Consider the following 24,183-nt stretch of genomic DNA (forward strand, 5'->3'; position numbering starts at 1 on the left):
GAATGTAGACCATCTTTCAAAGTATGAGAAATTCACACACCCATGAGTTTTTCCCTTCTCATGGCTGCTCTTAGTAACGTATTTCTTTGATCCTCCCTTGAGTATAGAAAACTTTCCAAAAAGGTAGGGTGAAAAATAGACTTTTTACAGAGAGATCATGTGATTTCCAGTCAAGGGAAAGTGGTTTTCTTGTCAGTGGAAAACATGTTGGCTTTTGACGAGGAAAAATGTCAGCAAGGCAATGGAGACCCACTTTAATGACTCTCCCTCTGCAAAGTAAAGCAAAGGAAGGTATGAGACAAGTAGAGCAAGGAGGTAATGAGAGGTGCTATGAGGTTAAATGAAAAACTAGCAACAGATGTGTGTAGCTTGCTCTGAAAGTAATGCGCCCTGTTTATTTTCATGGAAAATACAACAAATACAAAGAGCATGATGACATTTGATAGAACAAGTTCTCAGCTACAAAACACTACTTTTCAACATAGGTGCATTCTCACCAGAGGTGAACAAAACCCTACATGCTGCACTCTCAAAAATCTACCAAAGTCACCACTGCTGGAACACACCAACTGTAACCTTACCATACTCACATCCTCCATAAACACTCAGAAAGCACTGTTGAATATCTGTGGCTGCCATTTTTAACTAATGAGGAAATTAAATGACATACCTTTGCTGTATAGGCACTTCCATGCCAGACGCCATTCTGTCAGACTGCTCCTCTGCTACCAGCTGTCACACAGAAACAACACGTAACTGGATATCTGTGGGATGGATCAACTTCAACTGCCACACCACCAACATTCACCTTAGAGGTCATAGGCCAATATAATAAAATAGGAGGCATTACTTTCAAAGAAGCCATTATGTAATAAAGCCCAGGAGCCTGAGCTTTATGGTGTATTTGAAGTCAGAGGAAATATTGAAGCATGACTGTGAAACAGCTGCATATGGAAATTCATATTCATGTTGGGAAATGTACGATGTACAAAACACAGCAAAGAAACTGTTACTGTACAGAATATTTTGACAAGTTTATGCTTTGTTTTGTTGTGTGTTGGTTTTTTTTTTTTGGTTGGGTTTTGTTGTTGTTGTTTTTGGAGTCTACATGCAGTCAGCTCACTAAGTGTATCTGGAGTTTCCACTGAAGCTTTGGGATAATCATTAGTATAAAACTGTTATTTCACATGGCGTTTACTATTAATGATTACAGCACTTGTTCAATGACTAGTCTTCTATTTTTTCCCGTGTTTCCATGACAATAATTATCTCATCATTTTAGGTATTGTGATTGGGAGTGGCAGTGTAAAAGGGTGTAATTTACTTCTGATTACTATATTGTATCACATGAATGACTATACTTCATCACAGCATACGTACTGTGGCAAGAGGGAGTGGCTACTGCCATGGTAGAGGAGGAGGAAATGAAATATTAATGTGAAATTTCTGATGCACTACAGAAATGATCACTGCGTACTGGAAATGGATTCCACATTAAGGAACTACCTATTTTGTAAAGACGGATTTTTTTAAAATCTTTAACAAACAGGAATTAAATTATGTAATGAGCCTGTTTATAAAGTTGCCCATGACCTGAAATAACTTTTTAACATATGTTTATTTGTATGCAATCACAGAATGGCCTGGGTTGAAAAGGACCTTAAAGATCATCCAGTTCCTATCTCCTACCTGGACAGAACTGACACCCACTTGTTCATGTAATAAAGTTATTTAGGCAAGACTGCATAACTACCTGTTACATATAACATAGAATTTATATGAGGCACCTGAGTTACTTTTATATATTGGCTTTTTTCTATTTCATATTATAAAGTACATAATATCTCTGGCTAACAGAAGCTATAATTTGTTATATTCTAACCTATTATGTAGTCTATATTACAGACAGCTACAACATACACTCTATCATCTTAAACTATCTAGTACAAAAATAGAGAGGTTTCTGAAATAGTTATTTTGTTTGTACAGTCTGGTCTCCAGTAAAATTCTTCCGAATTTCTGCCAGAAATGTACAATGAATTTTTCTCAGGATATTTAGTCCAGCAAAGAATGAGACAGACAGAATGACAGAGGAGTAAAAAAAAGAAGGAAGAAAAAGACAATATCCCTTTTTAGACTCACACAAAACTGAGTTGGTTTTTAGCGTAGAAAAACAATTTTGAGCACTGTAATTATTCTGCTGCCTTGGGGAACAGCTCGTTGACCATTTCAGTTCAAGTAGCAGAGTGGTTACATCAGTAATGACCCACATCCTTTGTAAATAGCACTGGAGAGGTCTGCCAGAAAAATGTCATCTGATTCTTAGTCTAGCAGAGTACCCTATATCTCATGGCTTTATGTTCAGAACGTTACTTCAGCTCTACACCAAACTGAAAGAAATAGTGAAAAGCACAAAGATCCAAACAAACAAAAGGTAATAAAAGCATTATTTTGACCAAACCTAATTCTTCAGGCTGGTAATGTTGATGAACTATTGACTAAGAGTGTGTAAGATGAAATATCAAATTTCAGTGAAGGTCACAGACAAAGCTGCTGAAACATTTGGAACATTAAGAGATAATGAAGAAATACACTGAAGAATACACTGAAGAATAAAATAATCAATAGAGCTAAAGACTTTTATGTTTTGCTGTCCCTTTTTAGGGACACAACTGACATACAGGTTATGAGGCTGCCTGCTACAAGGTAATACATGTAAGGACTATGTGGACTGACTATGTGGATGTCTCAGAAAATCAACACAAAAAGGCCCTATAAATCTCCATTGGGGTAATACCTTAAGTCCAGGATCTCCAGTGACTACAGTGAGCACCTGGATAGCTAAATTTTATTCCAATACTTAGAAACTTTCTGGTATCATATGCACGAATGTATTCTCCGTATTTTGTGGCCATGTGAGGAAAAATTCCTTAGTCCAAATTATTCCAAAGCACAGGCTTATTCCTAAAGCACACCACTATCTGTGTGACCAAACTTTTCTCTAGTTCAACTTTCTCCAGCTCGGTTGTCCTGAAAACCAGAGTTGAAAAGTAGCATACTCAGGGCAGTTTCTCAGCTAGCCTCAGAGCTGGTCCTTTTTGCTAACTTATCCAAACTGAAGTTATAAAGAAATGTCAGTGCTATTAGATTGTTCTCTCTTACATGTAACTTTGGATAATTTCTGGACTAGTTTTAACTGAAGGTTACTTCTGGTTTTTTTATTATTATTTTTAATAAATCAGAAAAGGTGAGAGTTATTGGCTTAGTACTATTCTGCGGTAAGCAAAGCTATCCTTAAAAGAGCTATCAGTGTCCAAGCAACAGCCATTTGTGTCTAAGCAACAGTCTTATTCACTCTGTTCTTTGACCTCTCAGTCTTCAAAGACTGGAAACATTCAAACAATGACAAATAGAAACATTATAAATCCTTTGAAAAATGTTGACACTGAAAGGGATGGAGTTCACAGTGTGAAGGTCATGGAGCATATGAAAATAAACTAACCAAAGGCAATAATGCTGGTTCTCACTGCACAAAAATAAACCAAGGCATTAATACCGTTGCACCTAAATTCTTATATACAACAAAAAAATGACAACACAAATATCTTAGTACAGATTGTAAAGCATGTACTGATGCTCAGAACAACTACCTCTGCACAAGCAGAGGACAAAGAGGATCTATTAGTTTTTCTCTAAAATGGTTATCAGTGGAAGCCTCAGTATTCTGAGAGCTATTAACTGTGATTCAGTACCTAGCACTGCAGCTTCTTACAGGAAGGATCTAGCTGACCTGATCTCTCAGTACTGGATACTATTCAGCTGAAATGTCAAGGCTTCAAGCACACGACAAAGGTTTTTCTGTGGAGTTCTTACCCTTACTGCCTTAAGCTTGTTGCTTGAATACAGGGAAAATAAGAACTTCTTAGCAATATGAATGATGTTGCATCACTGTTCAATGCACAGACATCAAGTCTGTTTCTAAATCTCTCTCCTATGTTTATGATACTTCAGACTCACTGGGCTATATCATAGAGTGGCAAGAAGTCGTTGATTCTGTTCCTAAGGGACCATCATTAATGATCAATGGTGGATGAAGAGGTAGATTTCTGAACTTCATTCATAACTAAAATCTTTTAATGAAGTTTGGGGAATTTTAAATTATGAGTCTAACTTCACTATGCAAATTGATTGGATATGTGCAATCTTAAAGAGTTCAATACAATAATATATCACTTGCTAGAATTCTCTTTTTCAAGACTACACATTTTTCAAATTGCAGAGCCACTAGAGCATTAAGGAAAATGGCCGTAGAGTGAACAAATAAATAAATAATAATAATACATATGTGTATATATCCATGGAAAAACAGATCTGTAGAGTTACAGTTTATTGGTCCTGAATAAAAAACAGTTTTAACAGGGAACAGGAAATGCAAAAGAAAGCTGATTAAAACTAGTGTGAATAATATGTTTTAAAAAAGTGAAGTAGAAATACCCATAGAATTCATGGAGCACACTAAGAACAGAAGCCATCCTCTGTTTGCATTTTATCTTTTTTCCCCCCTTTACTGAAATAATTCAAAACTGTTCTTATTTCTTTGCCTTGTAATGTACCAGAGCTGTACATACCAACCAAAGCAAGAGAGACCAGTCATGTGATTTTGCTTATGTATGTGCTTCCAGCATGGGTAGCACCTTATCACATTGCTGTGATTTGTCCAAGTATAGCACCATAAGATGATTCCACTCTTGCATTCACATGTGAAGTCAACCCTCACCATTAAGAAAGAAGCCTGGAATTAGTATAATTCACATAATTTATCTAAGCAATTCTGTATATCTGCATACACACAAGAACTGAAAGTCCCAAGGTACTTAAGGTTGTATTCCATTATTTGTTTTTCCCTTAGGTAGTGCTAAGTGGCTTTACTAATAAAAGATTACAATTACTACATTTATTATTTTTTTTAACTACATTCAAGGACCACAGTTAATTAATTTGTTACCTTAGTAATAACGGACTGACAGTTTATAGCAAGTGGAGGACAATGGTTTCCACTCTTGTTTTTATGATGATAAATGTCAGCAGTTTAATACCAATTCTTCTCACATCATGATTGCCACAGTAAGTCACTTGTTAAACAAAGAATAATTTCAAAACTTGCCTTCAGACTGTGAAGATGTTTCCTAAAATTCAAAGATCTCACTCCAAGAAAGGGTTGGCTTGTTTATCAGTGACATTGAGGGCTCCCTCAGCAAGTTTGCAGATGACACCAAGCTGAGCAGTGAAGTCAATACACTGGAAGGAAGGGAAGCCATCCAGAGGGACCTGGACAAGCTGGAGAAGTGGATTCATGAAAACCTAAAGAGGTTCAATAAGGCCAAGTGCAGGGTGCTGCACTTGGGCTGGGGCAACCCCACGTATTTATATAAAATGCGGGAATCAATTGTAGAATCTGAAATGCTACACAGAGCATTTGCAAACAGAAGCTAGGGAATCCCACCAGCCTCAGCAGAAAGCAGAAAATACCTCTTAATGTGGCATTGACAAGGGACATCGCATTTAAGATTTCCCTATTTATAGAAGTTTGGGAACATTTATAGCATATATTTTTTTTTTTTTTCATGTATGATAAATATATATATACACACACGTATATATCATACATGAAAATCTTGTCTCTATAAAAGTAATGGTTTTTAGAATATAAAGAATTTAGTACATATATCCATCTAGTATTGCAACTTTCCAGTAAGTCATTCTCTTTATGGAATTCTGCTGAAAATCAAGTGTATGTGGGTACATGTTTTTTCTCCAACAGATGTTTTTCTGATTTGGAAGAAGAATTCTATCCAAGATCACCTCTTCTGTCTTCCTGAAGCCACTAGATGACTTTAAAAAGGATTAACTTTAGTTATATAATCAGTAGAAATCCCCTTTCCAACAAACTATTTTCTTTTCTCAACAACAAAGCACTTAAGACTTCACTTTCATTGTAGTAAATCCTAAAGCTTGTGTTCCACTACACAGTATAACCTACCTATCAGGTAAGAACTGCATAAATAAATAAATAAACAAATATTTCCAAAGAAAAGGAGCAAAAGGTGAGAAGAAAGCTGTTTCCAAAGCTAATCCATCAACTAAAACTAGAAAGGAGTCACAAAGCAAATAGTTGTAGTAATATTCAAAATTGCCAGCGAAAAAACCAAAAACTTTACCTTCTACTCTAGAATATAACAAGTAAAAGTCAATGATCATTTTAGCTAGTGCTGTCAAATTATCCTTTGAACTTTGTAATTATAATAGCATGATTGTGATACAAAAAATAAATTAGGCTTGTAGGGGGAGGCAGTGGGATGAAGGTTCTATGGGACCGGATAATAACAGGAATAATTAGGGAAGGCTGACAAGGTTTTCAATACTCAGAATGTATGTAGACTCTACTTATGTATTTTATGACCCTGATGGAGATTTGCTTCCCCTTTTCCCTTGTGGCATTTTTCCCGATTTCCTTTTTAGAAAATGTCCTTGTCTTTAACAGCATAGATGCCAAGCCAGAAATAAAGTTAGATACCTGAAAAAAACTTCAAGTTTATTATTTTTTACTGATTGAAGATGATTTAAAGAAGTATGTTGCAATGGCATATTCATTAAAGAAAAGAATCTCCTTGAGTTAACATACATTTTCTTAATGTGCAGGAACACAAAGGGGAAGAGGAAAGCTATAAATATAAAAAGGTTTTGAAATGCCACATAACATTGTTTTTAAGTGACTAAACAAGACGCATGAAGAAGTAAAGGTCACTGTAAGCTACTTTACTAAGATTTGTTTCCTGTAACTTAGTGTTCCATATAGGTACTGATTACTTTAAGAAATCCTATGACTAAGAAAGCAATACAGAGACTTCTGTTCTGAATGCCATCATCCTTGTTTGAGTGCTGTATTTTTATCCCACAGCTAGATGCAGAAAAATCAGTAGGCTACAATGAAAGAATGGAATAGAACAAGCAACAAAGAGAAGTACGGAAATTTACACTCTTCAAACAAACCAACAGACATGCAGTTTTGATGCTTTTACTCTGTAACACAGAAAACATACCCATGTCACTTATGAGTCTAGTATAACAACAATCAGTTATGTCTACTTGCTTGAAAGGAGAAAACTGTTTGAATTCATGAACTCTGCTTTCTCTGTGTGTACAAATAACTGTATATTAATAATAAAATATGAATAGCATGCTGTTTTTTTTTCCAGTGAAGACATGTTCGTCATTGTTGAGGGGCAAATTGATCTATTTTTTTTTCCTGCTGTGGAATAACAGTTATTGGAAATTGCAAGGTGATAACATAGTGTGTCTCAGCATGAGATGCTTAGAGGATAAGAAATCAAAGAAGAGAAAAGAATAAATGCTTAGGGCATAGTTTCTCAGTTGCTCTGTAGATTTACTAACTACATTAACCTTGTTGTACATCTGAAACTGATCTGCAAAAACACTAATTTGGGCATTCACTTAAGAGTAACTAAATTCTAACCACTGTCAAAAAAAAAAAAAAAAAAAAGTAAAAAAAAAAAGTACAGAAAGCCCAGATTTCTACTAAGAGATGACAATTTTATAAGGTCATTTTTCACACTAGAACAGAGATGCTATACTAATAGGCAAAACCTTCTTCCCTGGGCCAGCAGGAATCTGTGTGCCTTCTGCTATGACTCATTTCCATAGAACAGCTAGTATCTAGTTCTGTGCACTTGAATAGCCATTTATGTCTGCACAGACAAAATACCAGCAACTCCTTGACTGAATGTATTGTTGTCTGGCAGTATTTTGCCTACCATTATGACTGGACGAATCTTATAAAGAGGGAAGGAAGGAGTTTTGCACAGCCCCCTCGAATCTCTGGGAAGAGCTGCTATTTTGGATTCTTCTGCTTAGGTTGAGAGGGAAAGGGCTCTCACTCCCATTCTGTTATCCATCCTTGTAGTTTACAAAAGTGATGACTGTGTGAACAACACCGAGTCATCATAGCTCTACATCAGAAATAAATCAACAGATACAAGTAAAAAGGCATTGAATACTCTATGGGGAAAACACTGAGCTGTCAGATTACTCAGACTCAGCATAATTTCTCTGTTAGACATACCTGTTTGGTGATGGTTAGACTCACTGCCTTTGGCAACAGGATAAACAAGAAAATACGAGTATTCTTAGCTGCAGAATTAACATTTCTTCTACTTTTTTCCTGTAATCTGATCTATTTGCCTTTCATCCAATACCAATCAAGACTGACAAACTGCTGTTTCTGTTGGAAGTGAAAAAGCTTATTTTCTACTAAATTCTTAAATTACTTTGCTTATACCTTTACCATCCATGGTTAGTCTTTCAGTGCTGTCTAGTTATAGAAATAGACACTTTCATGCCTATTTCTCTACAAATTCTTCATGTTAAGTGCAATTCAGAGACTTACAACAAACCCAGTATAAGAGCCTACAAATTCACAGACATCACTTACTTAAAATAAGCTACTTAGTCAGATTTTTATTATTGCTTTTATAGATCACAGTCAATATTATTGATAGCCTGTGCTACCTGGAGATCACATCTGTTCCTCAATGTGGCTCTGGTTCAGTTTCACTAAAAATATTTCTAAGTAGTAAAAGTCAACACCATTTCTTCTTTCAGTAATGTTTTGAAACAAGAGGTCTTTGCTCTGATCAAGCTTAGCCTCTGACAAGTGGAATGCACTTTTTTTTTTTTTAAATAAAGTTTAAACAATATTCTGCAGTCATTCCAGAACATGTATTTTGTTTATTTCTCTTGTTCTGAAAACAGATACTTTAGAGGTCCAGGTGTATGTTCCTAGAACTCTACAGACACAGATTCTGCTCAATTTGTTTTACTCACAATAACAACTAAGAAATACAGACCACGAAGTAGGCATATAGCTTCAAAAATCAAAAATACAAACATGTTTCATGACCACTGAGCTATACCTGGCAGTTGAGGTTGTATATCAGTAGCATTACATTGGGTGTTCCTTTGATGCTGTTGTTTTCTGCAGACATACATATGAAGCAGCTGTGTAACGAGGCTGTGTCTTAACCATTGGACCAAAAAATTATTTCCAGGTAAAAGCCAGCCTACTTTCTTCCCTGACCTGACATCTGGCTCACCCTGAAAGAGATGAACTCCTTGCAGAAGACCTGTATAGCAGGGCTCAAATCTCCAGAAAAAGTTGGTTATATAAGCATTAAAAATAATCTTCAGTTAAGAAACTGTGTCTTGAACAAAATCTTGAGTTGCTTCTCAGCATTTTAACTCATATGAGTCTGTAAGTCTGCTAATCACTTAGTAAAGTTATTCCTGTAATTCTTATGGATAATTACTGCTTTGTTTGGTGTTTTTTGTTTTGTTTGTTTGTTTTGTTTGTTTGGTTTTTCTTTTTGCTAACTGCTTGTTTTTACATTGGTTTCCTTCTCTCATTATCTACCAGAGAGAAAATAATTTGGAGCACAGTGCTGCAATCTGATTCCACCTGCCTAAGCATAGCACTATAGTACTGGTAATATGTATAATATGTACTCTGAAAAGTATAGCTTGAATTTGTAAGCTTCTTCCAAGCTCATCTTCTTATGAGGAGGGAAAAAAAAAAAAAAAAAATATATATATATATATATATATATAAGGAAATGAAGGAAATGCTGTTTTTAAGCTCAGCATTCGTTGTACTCAATTTTCTCCCCTGTTGCTCTCACCACGTTATCAGTGTTATCCAAAACACTCATATTTATTCAAGTACAGAAGCGAATATACTTCTAAAGGAAGTATTTAAAGAGTCCTAGAGTTTACTATATACACTTTTTTGATGCCTAAATTCTTGTTAAACATTTGCCAAAGAGAGAGCGTGCAGACCTCTCTGACAGTAATGCCTCCTATTTATTTCCATGGAAACAACGAGAGATACAAAGAGCACAGAAATGCTATTTGACAAAGTTACAAAACCACCCACTAGCTCATTGTGCTCACATCCACTGGTTGATCTCCGTAAAGGTTCAGCAAGCATCAATCAGTATCCGTGGGTAACACCAATTCTAACTCACAAAGGAATTCAATGATAAGTTTTTGCATCATCCCGCTTCCCTCTCAGACACCATTTTGTCAGATTGCCCCTCTGCTGCCATCTGTCATATAACGACAGCATGTAATGGAATAGTGGGGGAAAGGTTCAACTCCTGCTGTTGTACCACCAGTATCCACCTTTGAGTTTATAGACCAATATAATAAAATAGAAGTCATTATGTTCAGATCTGAATTCATATATTAATAACTCACACTTAGGATGTGGCCCAACAGCTCTTGTGCGAAATGTCATATAAAAACAGGAAATTCATGGGGTGGGAGGAGAAATCTGACACTCCTCACTAAAGTCACTGAAATTAGAACACCCAAAGCTCTGAGCTAGTTGAAATAAGATCCTTACTTGTATCTTCTAGATAATGGCTTTCTACTTGTATCCAGGAAGGCACAGTTAATCTGTCTCCTATTAGCAGACTTTAATTAAGCACAAACATTTAACAAGTAACATTTTAAGAATTTTCACTTCTTTGGTTTTATTTACAGATCACATATTTTGAAGGATTGGAGTGTAAAAAGAAAAAAAGACTATGAAAGAGCAGTAACGAAGAAATTGTCTCTAACCAAGTTTCAAGTGGGGAAGAGATCTTACATTAGGATCATGTTTTTCTATGAATTTTCTCAGTTATTCCACAAATCTTTTATTTTCCTCCCCCCTCCTACTCCCCTTCCCATCCCCCAAATGTCTAACCATTCCCTATTTTTCTTAACCACGAGCTGAGTTATTGATCTACACCCAGTTTTGGAAGCCAAAGTTCACAACCTATTAAGACCAAATGTCTCCTTCAGCAATGTCATTCTTAGAAACTGGAGCTGCTATGGAAAAATATATGCTTGCTAGAAGATCTCTAGAGATTAAAGAGGGAAAATGACCTCTCAGAATGGTTGATAACCTCCAAGGAAATGCAGCCTGCAGCACTGCCTGCAAAACGTCCCAGGCTCTGAGGCTATGCTCAGTGTTATTTGCATCCCTCAGCCAGCAAAGGCTGAGCTTCACATTCTCAAACTTTTCCAGAAACCCCTTGTCTATTTATATATAAACATTTCACCCTGCAGAAAAATAGCACAAGATCTGATATGAAGTGATGAGAGTTACCAACACAGAAATCAGAATGAACCAGACACTAGCAATGGGCACTTTTCCAGACAGAAAAAGTGATGGGAACCACTCTCCTATATACTTTTAAGATGGTCTTTTCAATTCCTAACTCATTCCTATAGAGCTCTTCATTATTTAGCCTCTGCCTTGTCCCTGCTGAAGTATACCATACTTCAGGGTCTACATTCTAACACATGTTCCTACATTTCTCTTTAGTTGTGAGACTGTGTTTATCCTTTGGATGTATGGAGAAGAGGCAAGAAAGCCACCAACCTACACTAGCAAGACTGAAGCTACCTGAACTGTAGGACATCAGATATTAACTTCTAAGACTGAAGTCATTTGCCTGTAGAAATATAGGGAAGAATTTTTTTATTTTCCCATTGAATAGGTACTGTTTGTAGATAATGACACTCAAGTGACTGTAAGTACCAAAAAAAAAAAAAGTTAATGCTTGCAAGTTTGTAGCATATTACTTTGAATGGCACCTGCAGTGGCAGCCTCTGTGAATGACTGGACTGTCTTGTGATGGCATCAAGTCAACTAGAGCTCTCAAAACTTCTCTTTCACTAGAGAAACATTGACCAACTTTTAAAATAAAGAAGAAACAACCCTGACATCCCAGGAAAACAATAGGATAAGAAACAGTCAAATCTCCTCTGCTATGGTTTAAAAATCAATGCTTCACTTAGAGAAGAGATTGAGAGGGAGCTTTTCAACACAGTGATAACTTTGATCTTAACAAGATGTCTGTGCTATAATAAACCTCCTGAAGGATTCTGTAACCGTAATATGCTTTCTTTCAAAAGAACAACTTGTGTTTAAATTGAGAAACTCATCTTCATTTATAAGTGTCACTGCAGCAAGTAAACGTTCAATGTATGGAAACACTGATTGGAAACGCTCTACCTTGGTAGGTTACTGGGATTTTATTGTAACACTAATGATAAGCAATGAGTTGTAACAACAAAGTCAGCAGTCCTCAAAAGCCTAGGGAGTTTTCTTCCAACTAGACGCACAGGTTCAAGTAACTATCTAACAGTATGACCTGAATCTTATTCATTATGCACACTATTATACACACTAAGGTGTATGCTCAGCTATCTGTGTAATGCTATTTTCTTTCTTTATTTTATTTTTTTTTTAACTTTACATCAAATAATGAATAAAGTGATTGAATAAAGTTTCTAAATACATACACAAATGAAAACCCATGACATTTAGCACTGGAGCACAGAAATCTGGAAGGGAAAGGAGTATGGGCTTGAGAATTCATGCAACGACCTTCTCTTAAATATGTCTATAATGGGAATGCTTGTCTCGGACAAAACCAACCATGATACATAGGTTATTATGTCTTCTTGACTCCACAGCAGATATTTAAGAACCAGGTTAGAAACAGAAGATATATGGCTGCTGTGCCCTACTGCTGTTCCAAGGAGCAAGATTTCATGTTTAATGGGTAAGCATCCCAAATGCTTTGTGAAATATTTGGGAATAAATTCATTGATTACATTGTTTGGGTTATTAAAATCTTAACCAAAACCAAGTTTTCTAGCACTTTGTCCAAGACAACAGTACATTTAAGATCTTTTGGTCATCTTCTGAGGAAAAGGATAACAAATTACGACTCAAGCTTTCAAGATGTTGTACCAAGGGATATGGTTTAATGGGGAAATAATGGTGATAGGTGGATGGTTGAACTGGATGATGGTGGAGTTCTTTTCCAACCTTGGTGATTCTATAATTCTAAATAGTCAAAAGCAGATGTACTGCCCAAAAAGCTTTTGAGCTTGTGATATCTGTACTTCTACAACAGACCAACCAGGATGCTCTTTGAGTTGCCAGATACCCTGACTTAACATTTGATTAAGATATCAGATGTCTGCTACAGTAGCTATGAATATCAATGCTCCACCAGTTTCTCTTCTTAAAGTTTCCCAGTACAACAGAAATGAACAACAATTCTGCATCATGAAAGGATTTAAGTAACTTCCACTGGATATTTACCCGGATTTCTGCTCATATCCCCTCTGTTAACAAAGAAAAGCCTTCCTCCTTCCACACCCCCCTCCTGCCCCCCAAAACAGGACTACTCTTATAGAAAGACAAATGAACAATGTTCCTCTTAAATTACCATAACACTGAGATTTCTTTCAGAATCCATCATTTCCAATACAGAGATGTAAAGTAATAGGTAAACTCTGGTGCTGATAATAATGAATAAAGCTATGTGAAAATTAGCATTTGCTTTGAATATGTGGAATAATATCCTAGTTCCACTGAAGCCACAGAAACACATCTGGTAAATACACAATTCCGGGAAGAGTGTACACAATATTATGAAATTGATACAGCCAATACAGACCAGGTTGCCTTCATAGTATTTCCCAAATGGAAATCAAGAACTGCTAGAAAACAGACTAAGAAAGTCTCACAAGTTTTCTTGTTCAGTTTTGCAAATCCTAGATGATGTAGATATTCAAGCTAACACAGATTTCAAAACCATCCTGAGCAGTAGGAAGTTAATTATCCTTTGCAACAATCGTGCCACCACAGCTTAGATTGATGACTTCTGCGAACAATTTTAATCTCTGTAATTTTAGAAAAAAAAAAAAAAAAAAGTATGAAACTAAAGTGCCAGGAATTAATTTAACATCAAGGAAAAACAAAGGAAGAAAGAATAAAGGAATTAGATTAACACAACTATGTAAACCATTCAGAAGAGAACTTGATCACAGCCTGGCATCTACTTCATGCTAACATACAGAGAGTACTGAGAGTACACACAGCTGTGAGAGTACTGACCAGGACTGACTTGGAAATGCCTACTCCTAAACTGTGGTAACATTTGCCTTTGCTAGAAATAGCTGTAGTTCCTGAGCTGGTGGTCTTGTTGGGCAACCATACTCAATATGTATGTCAGCAGAGTGCTCCACATTAACAGAGATGCCCTACTTTCCTTTGCATCTTCCTTGCAAGGTTCAGATTGGGCTCACCTCCCATGTTCCTATGTTAGTAAACATTATATGAGGCTCCTGAGCCTCTTCTTTTGCTCAGCTGTGCTCTCTCTTGCTTGTCTAAATAAATAAAATGAGGGAGGAACAAAGCCCCAGATGAACAGAATTGCACTTCCCAATGTTTGGTATATATCACCACCTCCACACAACCTAGCCAGAAACTCTGACATGCTCATACCTCTAGAATATCTACATTCTGCAGATTCTGGAAGCTGAAGAGGCCCCTCAAGGGGAACAAGCTCTTTTTTTTCCTAGGCAGCCTGCCACTGTAAGTTAACAAAGATGCCCATCAGATCCTTTTGTTCCTATTTGTCAGTCTTCATTATGGTAACTACCTGCACCTGTGCCTCACAAAGCTCTGCTTAGGGCACAGATCCCTTGCAACAGTCTCCCAGCTCTTTTCAGCAGCAGACCCACAAACACATCACTGCTCAACTAGGACCTTTATGACCGTCCGGGGCTGCTGTGAGAGGGAATAGCACCAACAGTTGGCTCCATGGTACAGCCCCACCAGGAGGATCCAGTCGCAAGATCCCAACAGATGGGCAAGGGGGAAGAGCTGATAAAAACCTTTGCAGAGGTCTTAGTGATCTTTGAAGAGCAATTTTGGAATGATGTTAATGGCTTGTCTGAGCTCATCAGAATGATTAGGAAGGTTTTTTTTTTTTTTTTTTTGTTGTTGTTGTTTTTTTTTTTTTTTTTTTTTTTTTTTAAAAAAGCACCTCCTGGAACTTATGAGGCAGGTGTTCATGTTTACCATTGCTTTTACAAAATAAACCATTGTACTTTATGACTCTTACTGAATCAATTGGAGAGAGTCATTAATGCCATTTTGTCTATAGCTTTAATACCATATGCCCTCTCACTTACCTTAGGATGGTCAGGGGGTGGACTTTGAATTAAGTGTGGGAGACTGGGGTAGGAAAACCATACTTTGAACCATACAGGTTTTCGTAGTTAAAGAAACTCCATTTGTTGCAAAATAACATTTTATAACTGTAAGAAAGGGTGTTTTTTTTGTGTGTGTGTGTTTTTTTGTTTTTTTTTTTTTAAATAAACAAATTCACAGTACTACACTTTCATCCAAAGTATGAGTGGGTAAGTCCAGTTCTTGCTCTGAAGGCAAATTTGAACTCAGATTAATACAGGGAGTTCTTAACACACCAGCCATCTGTATATTCACCAGAATCAGACAAAATGGAAGAAAAGCTTTTCCACTGCTTTTTAGAGACTGAGCATAAGCTGTATAAGCAACATTACTTCTACTGCATCTATTACCATAGGGGCTCCATCTGCTTCAGTAATTAAAATCTAATTACAATTTTAAAAATGAAGTAGCTGAGCATTGCGGCACAACTGCACAACTGAGTTCCTCATAATAACTTCAGTTATGCATGTTTGTATTTTCTTACTTTTATCACTTTCTACCCCACCTAAACCATTTAGGAGCAATTCCTCAGTGTCTTAAGAAACAAAAGTTACTGGGCAACCTCATATAACCTCACCATTAATAAGGTTCAACCTCATTTGCTGTGATCTATGACGAATTGAAAAAACAACCCTGAAGGTGAAAAATTATGATCACATAAAATTTGTGCAAGTAGCATCAGGACCAGGCTGTGTGTGCTTCTTCCATCAACACATTACAGCAGGAAGGTTATTCCTGTTTGAGATTGGGAGTGAAATCCAGTCTCAGTTTATCCAAGTTATTTTAGTTAGAGATGTCTACAGATAAGTAGGTCACTCTGAATTAGAAGATGTTCAGAAAACGGAAAGGAAGTTAAAATTTCAGTTGTATCATTCTTGCCTGTGTCTGCAATTATGCAATTTCATTTTCATCCCTAATGTGTTATTAAGTTATATTAGGAAAATACTGTCACACAGCTGGGCAGAATCACTGTTGGGCCAAGTGCTGCTTGTGAGAAAATGTGCCTATATTTACATCTATCTATGTAGTAGACAAGAAATTAGATTTTCACAGGGTTCTTCAGTTACAATGATCAGGCTCTCAGGAACTAACAAATATTGAATTTAGAGCTGTCTTGGGGCCTTTGTATAATAAAACAAGAAAGCATGATCATACACTGTGTTTTATTATTTCACGGAGTGAAAGCAGGAGTGATGTGCTCAAGAAGTGAAAGCAGGAATGAAAATTGCTGAAAGGGTCACCACTCTTTATCGTACTTCTATTTCCCCATTCTCACTCTCACCCCATTTAAAGTTCTTATGGCTGAAACCTGCCATCCTTTCAGGCTCTCCAAATCCCTTCTTATTTCTATTATTCTGAAAGATCAGTAGGCAGCTGCGGCTACCTGGTAAAGAAAGGCTTCTGTAAGATGTGGTAGGCAGCTACAGGCACCAGGTGCCCCACAGGCACAAAGGTTATTTATTACCTGCTGCTGTAACAAATAAGGGGCAGAAAACTGCAGAAACTTTCCTGTTATAGCCTTAAAAACCTGAGCTAGAGAGGGTCTCTCACGCTACAGAAGTGCTATCTAGATGTCACGCTAAGGATACTGTCCCACATGAAGAGAAATTTACAAATGGTTTGTAAAGAATATATAAACTAGGGTAATGTGAGCAAGCCGTCCCAGTGGATGTTTATTTATGGCCTTCGTGCAGTCTTAATATTAGATAAGATTCAATGAAATTTACCCTTTCAGCATTGCATTTTTCATTTATGTCTCAGCTACGCTTACCTACAGGCAGCTTCACACATGCTTTGCCAGCTTAGATGTGAACTCCACAGAGGAAGAGAGAGAATGGATTTCTCCACTGTGATATTCACTGCTCCAGCCATCTACTCTCTTACTTTGTTTCTGTGCCAGCCTCCCCTTCCAAATATGTAATTCACTGATTTAACCCTAACAAATCTGTGAGGCAACCCAAAGGCATTGGAAATCAGTAATCATAGGCTGTATGCTATTGTAGGGTCACTTTGGGATCCACTTTGCTCTCTGTGCTTCTTCCCCATGTGCCTTTCTATCCACTGGAGTGAATTTGCCTATCATGTATTTGTGAGTTCTTCTGCAAAACCTGGGTGCCTTAAAAGCAGTGATGTGACAGTTGCATGGATATGCCTGAATTACTTTGCACAGCTGGCATTTTGGTAACGGTGCAAGTGAGAATATGACTTAATTTGGAAAAAAATCAGAGGGATCAAGTAGAAAATCATTGACGTACAAAGACTTATTACTGCTAGTGATGAAACATTCATGAGAAGGGACTTAAACATCAACATGTCAAGCCTTTCTGCTAATCTAGGACACACCATTAGGATTTGCAGTAAACAGCTGTCAAATTTCCCATCAACAGCTTCCCTCTCATTCACTGGTGGTACAGCCGTGATCAAATATTAACACACTAGACACCAGTGAAAAAATCAAAGTTTGCTTAGATTTGCATATAAATTTCACCTACAGTCTTGCTAGGATGTAGCCAAGATACTATATTTGCCCAGGATCTAGAAGGGAGCCCATGAAAGTAGCGCAGGTACCAGGACAGCCTGTATTAACAATCTGCTAACAGTCAGCAGCTTTGTGTTGCTGATGTGCTGGCCTTGCAGAAGGCCAGAAGACAGCAACATTTCAGAACCCTTCAGCAGCTGAAGGAGCCGGCCAGAAAAGAGAAGGAGAGAAGTTTAGAAAAGTCTCCACCTACCCTGCAGCAAAACCTCCATTGGTAATGAATCAAAACGTGAAATAGCTTATTTTCTTTATAAACTTTAGTAGCAAATTTTAGTTCTGGTCAGAGTGCATTAATACCATAACATTAGAGATAATTTATATCAGCTGGTAACAGTATTAGTAACGCCTGACACTTCTCCACCTCTGCTCTGCACCTGATTTCTATGCACCGTTGGACCTTTAACTTGAAATCAAGTATTGCATTGAATTCACGTCTGCAATTGAGTGTTTTCTTATAGGCTTTTACAGAAGGAACCATTTCAAGCCATGGTTTGCTGGCTACTAAAAGGTTGTGCCCCATCATATGTTATTTGTGATATGCAGCTGTGAAGGCATTCTAATGTTGTTTAGCACCGTTTAGAACTTAAGTTTTATAAAATAACATACTGACAAAAAATAAATAAAAAAGTCCTTTGGATTTCAAGAGTAATAAAATGTATTGAGAGTAAGTGGAAAAATGAAATTGGGCCTCAGGTCTGGGATTATTATTATTATTTTTAAAGTACTAGGCAAATTTTACAGTAAATTTCTGGAATAAAAAATCTATATGCAGAAATAGAACAAACTGAGCATATCCTGTACAACTTAAAAGTGACACCCAACAATGAACTTCTCAGTTGTAAGCTGTAATGCTATAATGAGATAATAACAGCAAGTTGGCAAAGTCTTTGGCTACAGCAAACAAGAACAAGCCCAAATGCAGCAGACATAGACACAAAGGAAGAAAAACTACATACCTTGAGAAAACCTCAGATGGACAAGGATCTCCAGCAAGATAACCTCATCTCCTCCACCAACCCTTAAATAAGGTCTGGGAAGGGGTGTATCCTGGCTCCACCCCTTCCGGACACTCAGGTATATTGCATGCACCTGAGCTCCTCTGGGTTGACCCTACCTTCCCACCAGGTGCTCAATCACTGCTTCAGGCTGTGACTGAGCATTTCCACTACATAAGCCTATCAATTGGAAATGTGAGCCAAAAATATGTGCCCTGACTACTCTTATTAACTACTCTGTGATTGCAGTTATTTATAGATATGAAAATTCAGGTCAATTTGAAAAATACTGTGATAAATCTCAGTTGAGACTCTCCGTGTTGCCCCGTGAGCCGCTAACAGGAAGTCATTGGGCAGTGATCAAAAGCTTTATTTTTCTGGGTAATTCCAATAAATAAAGGTATCAGCTGTTGTAATGCAACTGCATTCAGGAATGATTTTTAGTGTACTCATTAAAGGCCTGTTATACAAATTAAAATTCATATTCCACTTAATGAAACAAAATTATTATTTTATCACAGCTGTTAAGAGACCCAAATTCATCCCTAAATTATACTGGTTCCATCTCATTTATAAAGTATTCTTACAGATGATTACTGTGGGGAATGAATTGCAGAACAAGAAGGTGTATCAGAAGTTAGAGGTTATAAATTGAGTTGGATATCAGAGTGGATTCGTAAGGTAGGGAAAGAGCTCTCACTTCAGAAAATTCAGGTAGCATTGCAGATAATTCAGAGCAACTAGAAATTGCAACCTTCTGGAAATCTGAACCATTAGCAGAGCAATGGGGAAAAAGTGCTGCTGAAAAACCTGTAGCAAGACAGACCATGCAATGATGTGTGATTAGGAATAATTCACTGTAAATATTTGTGGTGACTATTTTGATTACAACAAATTCTATGTTTTTCTCTGCTTATCACAATAGCCTTTGGGTAAAAATCCAAGCATATCCATCTGCCTTAGGTCTGCTTTCACACAACTTATTCCCTGACATCATGGCAGTGGATCAGGTCTCTCCTCAAAATGTTCTGTGCTATTAAAGACATTTTGACTCATGAGGCTTGACTGCAACATTTCAGATGTCCTATGTGAGCCGACAGCCCAGCGAGACAGCAGTGCTAGAAGAAGCTGGCTGCTGTGCAAAACAGCATAGAATCATTCATCTTCCTGTCTTGCTGGAGATTGGCAGGTCTCTCTGTTGGCACTGAAGGATGTTTGTTCAAATGGCTGCCTACATGAACACTCCAGGTGTGTAAGAGAAAGTTCTCTGCTCCGTTGCACTAAATAGAAAGACTTCTACATGTCAATTTTTGATCCCAGAGTAGATGAGTGCACAGACAGAAGGAGGCACTTCTCTCCTCCTTGTATTAACCGCACTGAGTTCGCAAGTTTGGATTTTGGCTCTAATTGCTGCCAATTAATGTATTTTTGACCATATTCCATACGTGAGCTTCTAAAGATGGGTACACTCAACACACAAGCTCAGTGCATTCTCTGTGAAAGGCTGGCCATCAAGGAGATATGCCTCTGTTTATTCTTCTGTTAGGAGAAAACTGAAAGAAAGTAAAGACAGAATTTGGAGCTAGAACCCAGCTGACCACTCTGACCGCTACATCATGACACTGATGGCTGATGGCTTCTCCCAACCAGTAGAGCCTATGGCGTATTCTTAAACAGAGAGCTCAATGTGTCCTGCAGATCTGCTTTGCAAATTTAGATGTACTTTGTGAGACAGTCTTAGACAGCACCCTCAGATCTTCCCATAAATATGTCAATGAGACAAGGCCAGAGTCAGCCTCTGATGTCATGCACCAGATATGCCAGAGGTCAGAAGCCAAGCTTCAAAATTCGGTAAACCTACCATGCATGATCTAAGATTTTAATTCTTTTGATTTCATTGTTTTGCAGTGTAATCTGAGTTAAAGTTTGAGTTAATTTCCCAATCAATTAAGATGTGAAAAGCAGCCATCATGGAAAATGTTTTAGAGTTGAACAGAGAAGCTAAGGCAATTCTAATTCGAGGAGAAATTTTCTAAATACATACTAGTAATTGGAACAAAATTATCTGAATAATAAGCTTATATTGAATATTTTTCATGATTGACTTTTTTAAGAACGATTATATTTTTTACTTTTCGTGATAATTATACAAGTTACCATCACATTCTGTCAAATATAATCTGTGAGCTCTATTTAAGGAAGAAACATTTATAATTGTTCTACTTACCTATAAATCTAATTTGTAGTCTGTGTTAGAAAACCCAGCATTTACAGCCTAATCATATCCAAATGACAATTTGCACCAACCTTGTGGATCATCAGACGATTCACTACTTCAGTTCACCTGACAGAGAAGCAATGGAGATTTAAACAGCTTACTGATTCCTGCAGTACATGTTCTGCTCATTCATTTCACTCCCTCTGGTTATCTCCCTTACACATAACAGACTTATGCAGAGCCATAAATTAAGTAATAGACAATCAAGATAACCTTCAGATGCACCTCATTTTAAAGGTATTTTCTCGCAGCTCATTCCGTGTTGATAGATTCACCAGTTGAGTCAGCCACAGACATACACTTTATATTATTTGTACCATGTTTTGCCACCATCGGTATGAAAATATGTAGGTAGCTCCAAAAGTAATGCCTCCTATTTACTTCCATAGAAACTACAACAGATACAAAGAGAACAATAATGGTATTTGATAGGGAAAATTATCAGCTCCAAAACACTTCTCTAACATAGTCACCACTGTCACCAGCCATAAGCAAGAGCCTGTAAGTCACGCTCGCAAAAATCTGGACCAATGGAGGTGACCAGCAATCTCTGTCACCACTGCTGAAATGCACCACCCACCACCTCAGAACCACTGTTTGGCCTCCATCACTGCCCATAAAACACCAATGAATGTCAGTCAGTGCTTTTTTTCTGCATAGAGAAGTTCAGTGACACACTTTTGCTTCATACTTACTTCCATGTGAGACACCATTTAGTCAGACTGCTCCTCTGCTGCCATATGTCACAAGTCATCAAAATGTAATGGAATACTGATGGGAAGTTTCAACCTCTACTGCCATATCATCAATATCTGCCTCTAACATTGTGGGCCAACATAATGAAGTAAGAGGCATTACTTTCTGAGCAGCCACTATATAGAGAAAAGACACATGACTGGTAGCACAGTATATCTCTTGCAGATACTTCATAAGTATGTGTGCAACTTCACTGCAAATAGCTCCTACAGATGTCAAAAGAGTTTCCAAAAGGAGAGCTGAAAACTTTCTCCTACCCAGACATGGTATCCATAAAACAAAACCCAGGAAGTATGTGAGTCTGCTGCCATTACAAGACAGATAACAATTCCAAATGCTACTGCTGTGTTAGCTGTTTTGATGCAGAAACAGCAGTACTCATATCCTATGTTCATAATATAATAATATCCTTATGTTCATAATAACTTATTGGCAGATACTGGCAAGCCCCTGTTAAGCAGAGTGTACATTACACACATCTTATCAGCCTAGAGTCAAATTAAGACAACTTCTGCAGGCAGGATACTGGTTTAGATCTGATGCTCGGTGGGCTCGTAGGACTCTTACTTTAACCTAACCAGTGGTCCCAGAACTTCTGTTATAAAGTAGATCCAGCACTAAGCATACAGTCAGAAGAAGGAAATTGCTCCAAATTAGTAACTAATGTTTGTTTTACATTATGAAGTACCACACCTGGCTTCCTGATGGAAGCAATGTTAGCAACTTGAGAGGAACACCTGAGGATTATCACTTAGCCTGTTCCTTTTGTTTGGTCATGCTGTTCTTATGTTTTGCCCTAGAAGGGCAGAACCTTGCTGAAGAGGGTGTACTAGACATCACTATCACTTTTAAAAGTTACATGGGACTCTCGCTTGTATCATAATGTTACAGATAAAACTAAAATAAAGTAAAATAAAATTATGAAATGCATTAAGCATTGAAAGCCAGCTGAACTCTGCCAGCAGTGTGACTAACTGCTACTCTCTGGCACTTCTGTGCTGCTAAAGAACCATGGAGGTGATCTTCCTGACTTCCAGAGCCTTGGAGGGAAGCAGAATGCCTGTCTTGGCACAGCAGGGTGTGGAAGCAAGAACCAGCAGTTCTGGGACCTCTGAGGTCACCCAAACATTGTGTGATTAACTGACAGGCTACCCCCCTGCTGCTAGTAGAAAATGGATGTCCAGGTCAATGCTAGCACTGCAGACACAGGTGCAGCAATTCTCTCCATCATCACTTGCTTAGCTTCTGCTGCGAGTTGACTTCTAGGGGTTTGCTATGCCTCCTGAGTGCTTTGTTGGTGCTTGTCCAGCCCCCACCCTAGGTTCCTCTGTTGTGAGCTTGATCCTGCTCTGTCCTGATGGCTATAAGCTCATAGATGTGGACCTGAGGCACAAACTGAGACTGGATACTCCAGAGCTGTGCTGAATGCTGAAGCTCCAAGCACTGCCCTGCTTTCAGCAAGGAGGAAACAACTCTTCCCAAATGCACAGCCAGTCTCTTTGCTCTCTGCTCTCTTTTCTCATGCAGAGTTCCCATCCAGACTAATTGCTTGGGAATTTGTCATTTTCATTGCATAACTTAAGTGCAATTCTTTTTCCCACCTTTCTGCTAGATGTAGTATTTCTAAATCAGACCATTTTAGGAGTCAACATTTTCCTAGATTCCAGAGTTTAGGAATGTGAAAAATGGATACAAACACATCACTCATACATAGGAATAACCAAGAAAACAGAAGATAATGAGCATTCATCAAATAAAACTTGAAGGTTAAGACACTCTTTGTTGTTGTTGTAGCTATGTTCCTCTATTCAAATGTCAGCACAATATCTAATACAGTATCTAACAGAAGCATCTATTACATCCGTTTTATAAACCAATGAATAACAAGGTTTATAAATTATGATATTACATATACTTAGTCTTCAAAAGTGTACTGTTAATACAGAATGGCAATACAACCCAATTAAGTGTATCTTTTTTTTTTTCTTTTCTTTTTTTTTTTTTTTTTCCCTCTTAAAAATTAAAGGAAATAAGAATTAGTTCAAAATTAGGAATCTTTGCTTACAGAGAAAAGCAGAGAGTGGCATTACTTTCTTAACTTTATTTTATTACTTTTGTTGAAGCAAATATTATACACAGCACATTCCCATCCATTAATACTGTAGTCCATGCTTAGCATGAAGACATATCCTACGTGCCAGTATTTATATAATGCTTTGGAAAAGGAAATACTTCTCTTTTTAATCTACAGCTCTGGAAAGACCTAAATTGCACTCCTTAGATTCTGCTGTTGAGTAACAACCCTATCTGTGATTGTCTGGTAGGTCTGAACCAATTCATTTTACATCTGTCCCTTGTTCTCTTTCTGAACAACACTTAGCAAATCCCAACACATGAATTCATCTAGATCTTTTAGAGGGATTTTGTTCTAGCTCTT

At 37.4% G+C, this 24,183-nt stretch overlaps 1 long non-coding RNA gene across 1 annotated transcript; it reads right to left on the reverse strand.

Annotated features, from left to right (window-relative positions):
* Window positions 1–20: 20 nt before the first annotated feature.
* On the reverse strand, window positions 21–18,700 carry LOC140249510 (uncharacterized). Its single transcript, XR_011903026.1, has 3 exons — window positions 18,674–18,700; window positions 671–732; window positions 21–269 (listed from the first exon to the last, which is right to left on the reverse strand). It is a non-coding gene; the product is annotated as an uncharacterized lncRNA (long non-coding RNA).
* Between the last annotated feature and the right edge of the window lie 5,483 nt (window positions 18,701–24,183).

The sequence above is a fragment of the Excalfactoria chinensis genome, chromosome 3 (assembly GCF_039878825.1).
Source record: "Excalfactoria chinensis isolate bCotChi1 chromosome 3, bCotChi1.hap2, whole genome shotgun sequence".
In the NCBI taxonomy this organism is placed as follows: domain Eukaryota; kingdom Metazoa; phylum Chordata; class Aves; order Galliformes; family Phasianidae; genus Excalfactoria; species Excalfactoria chinensis.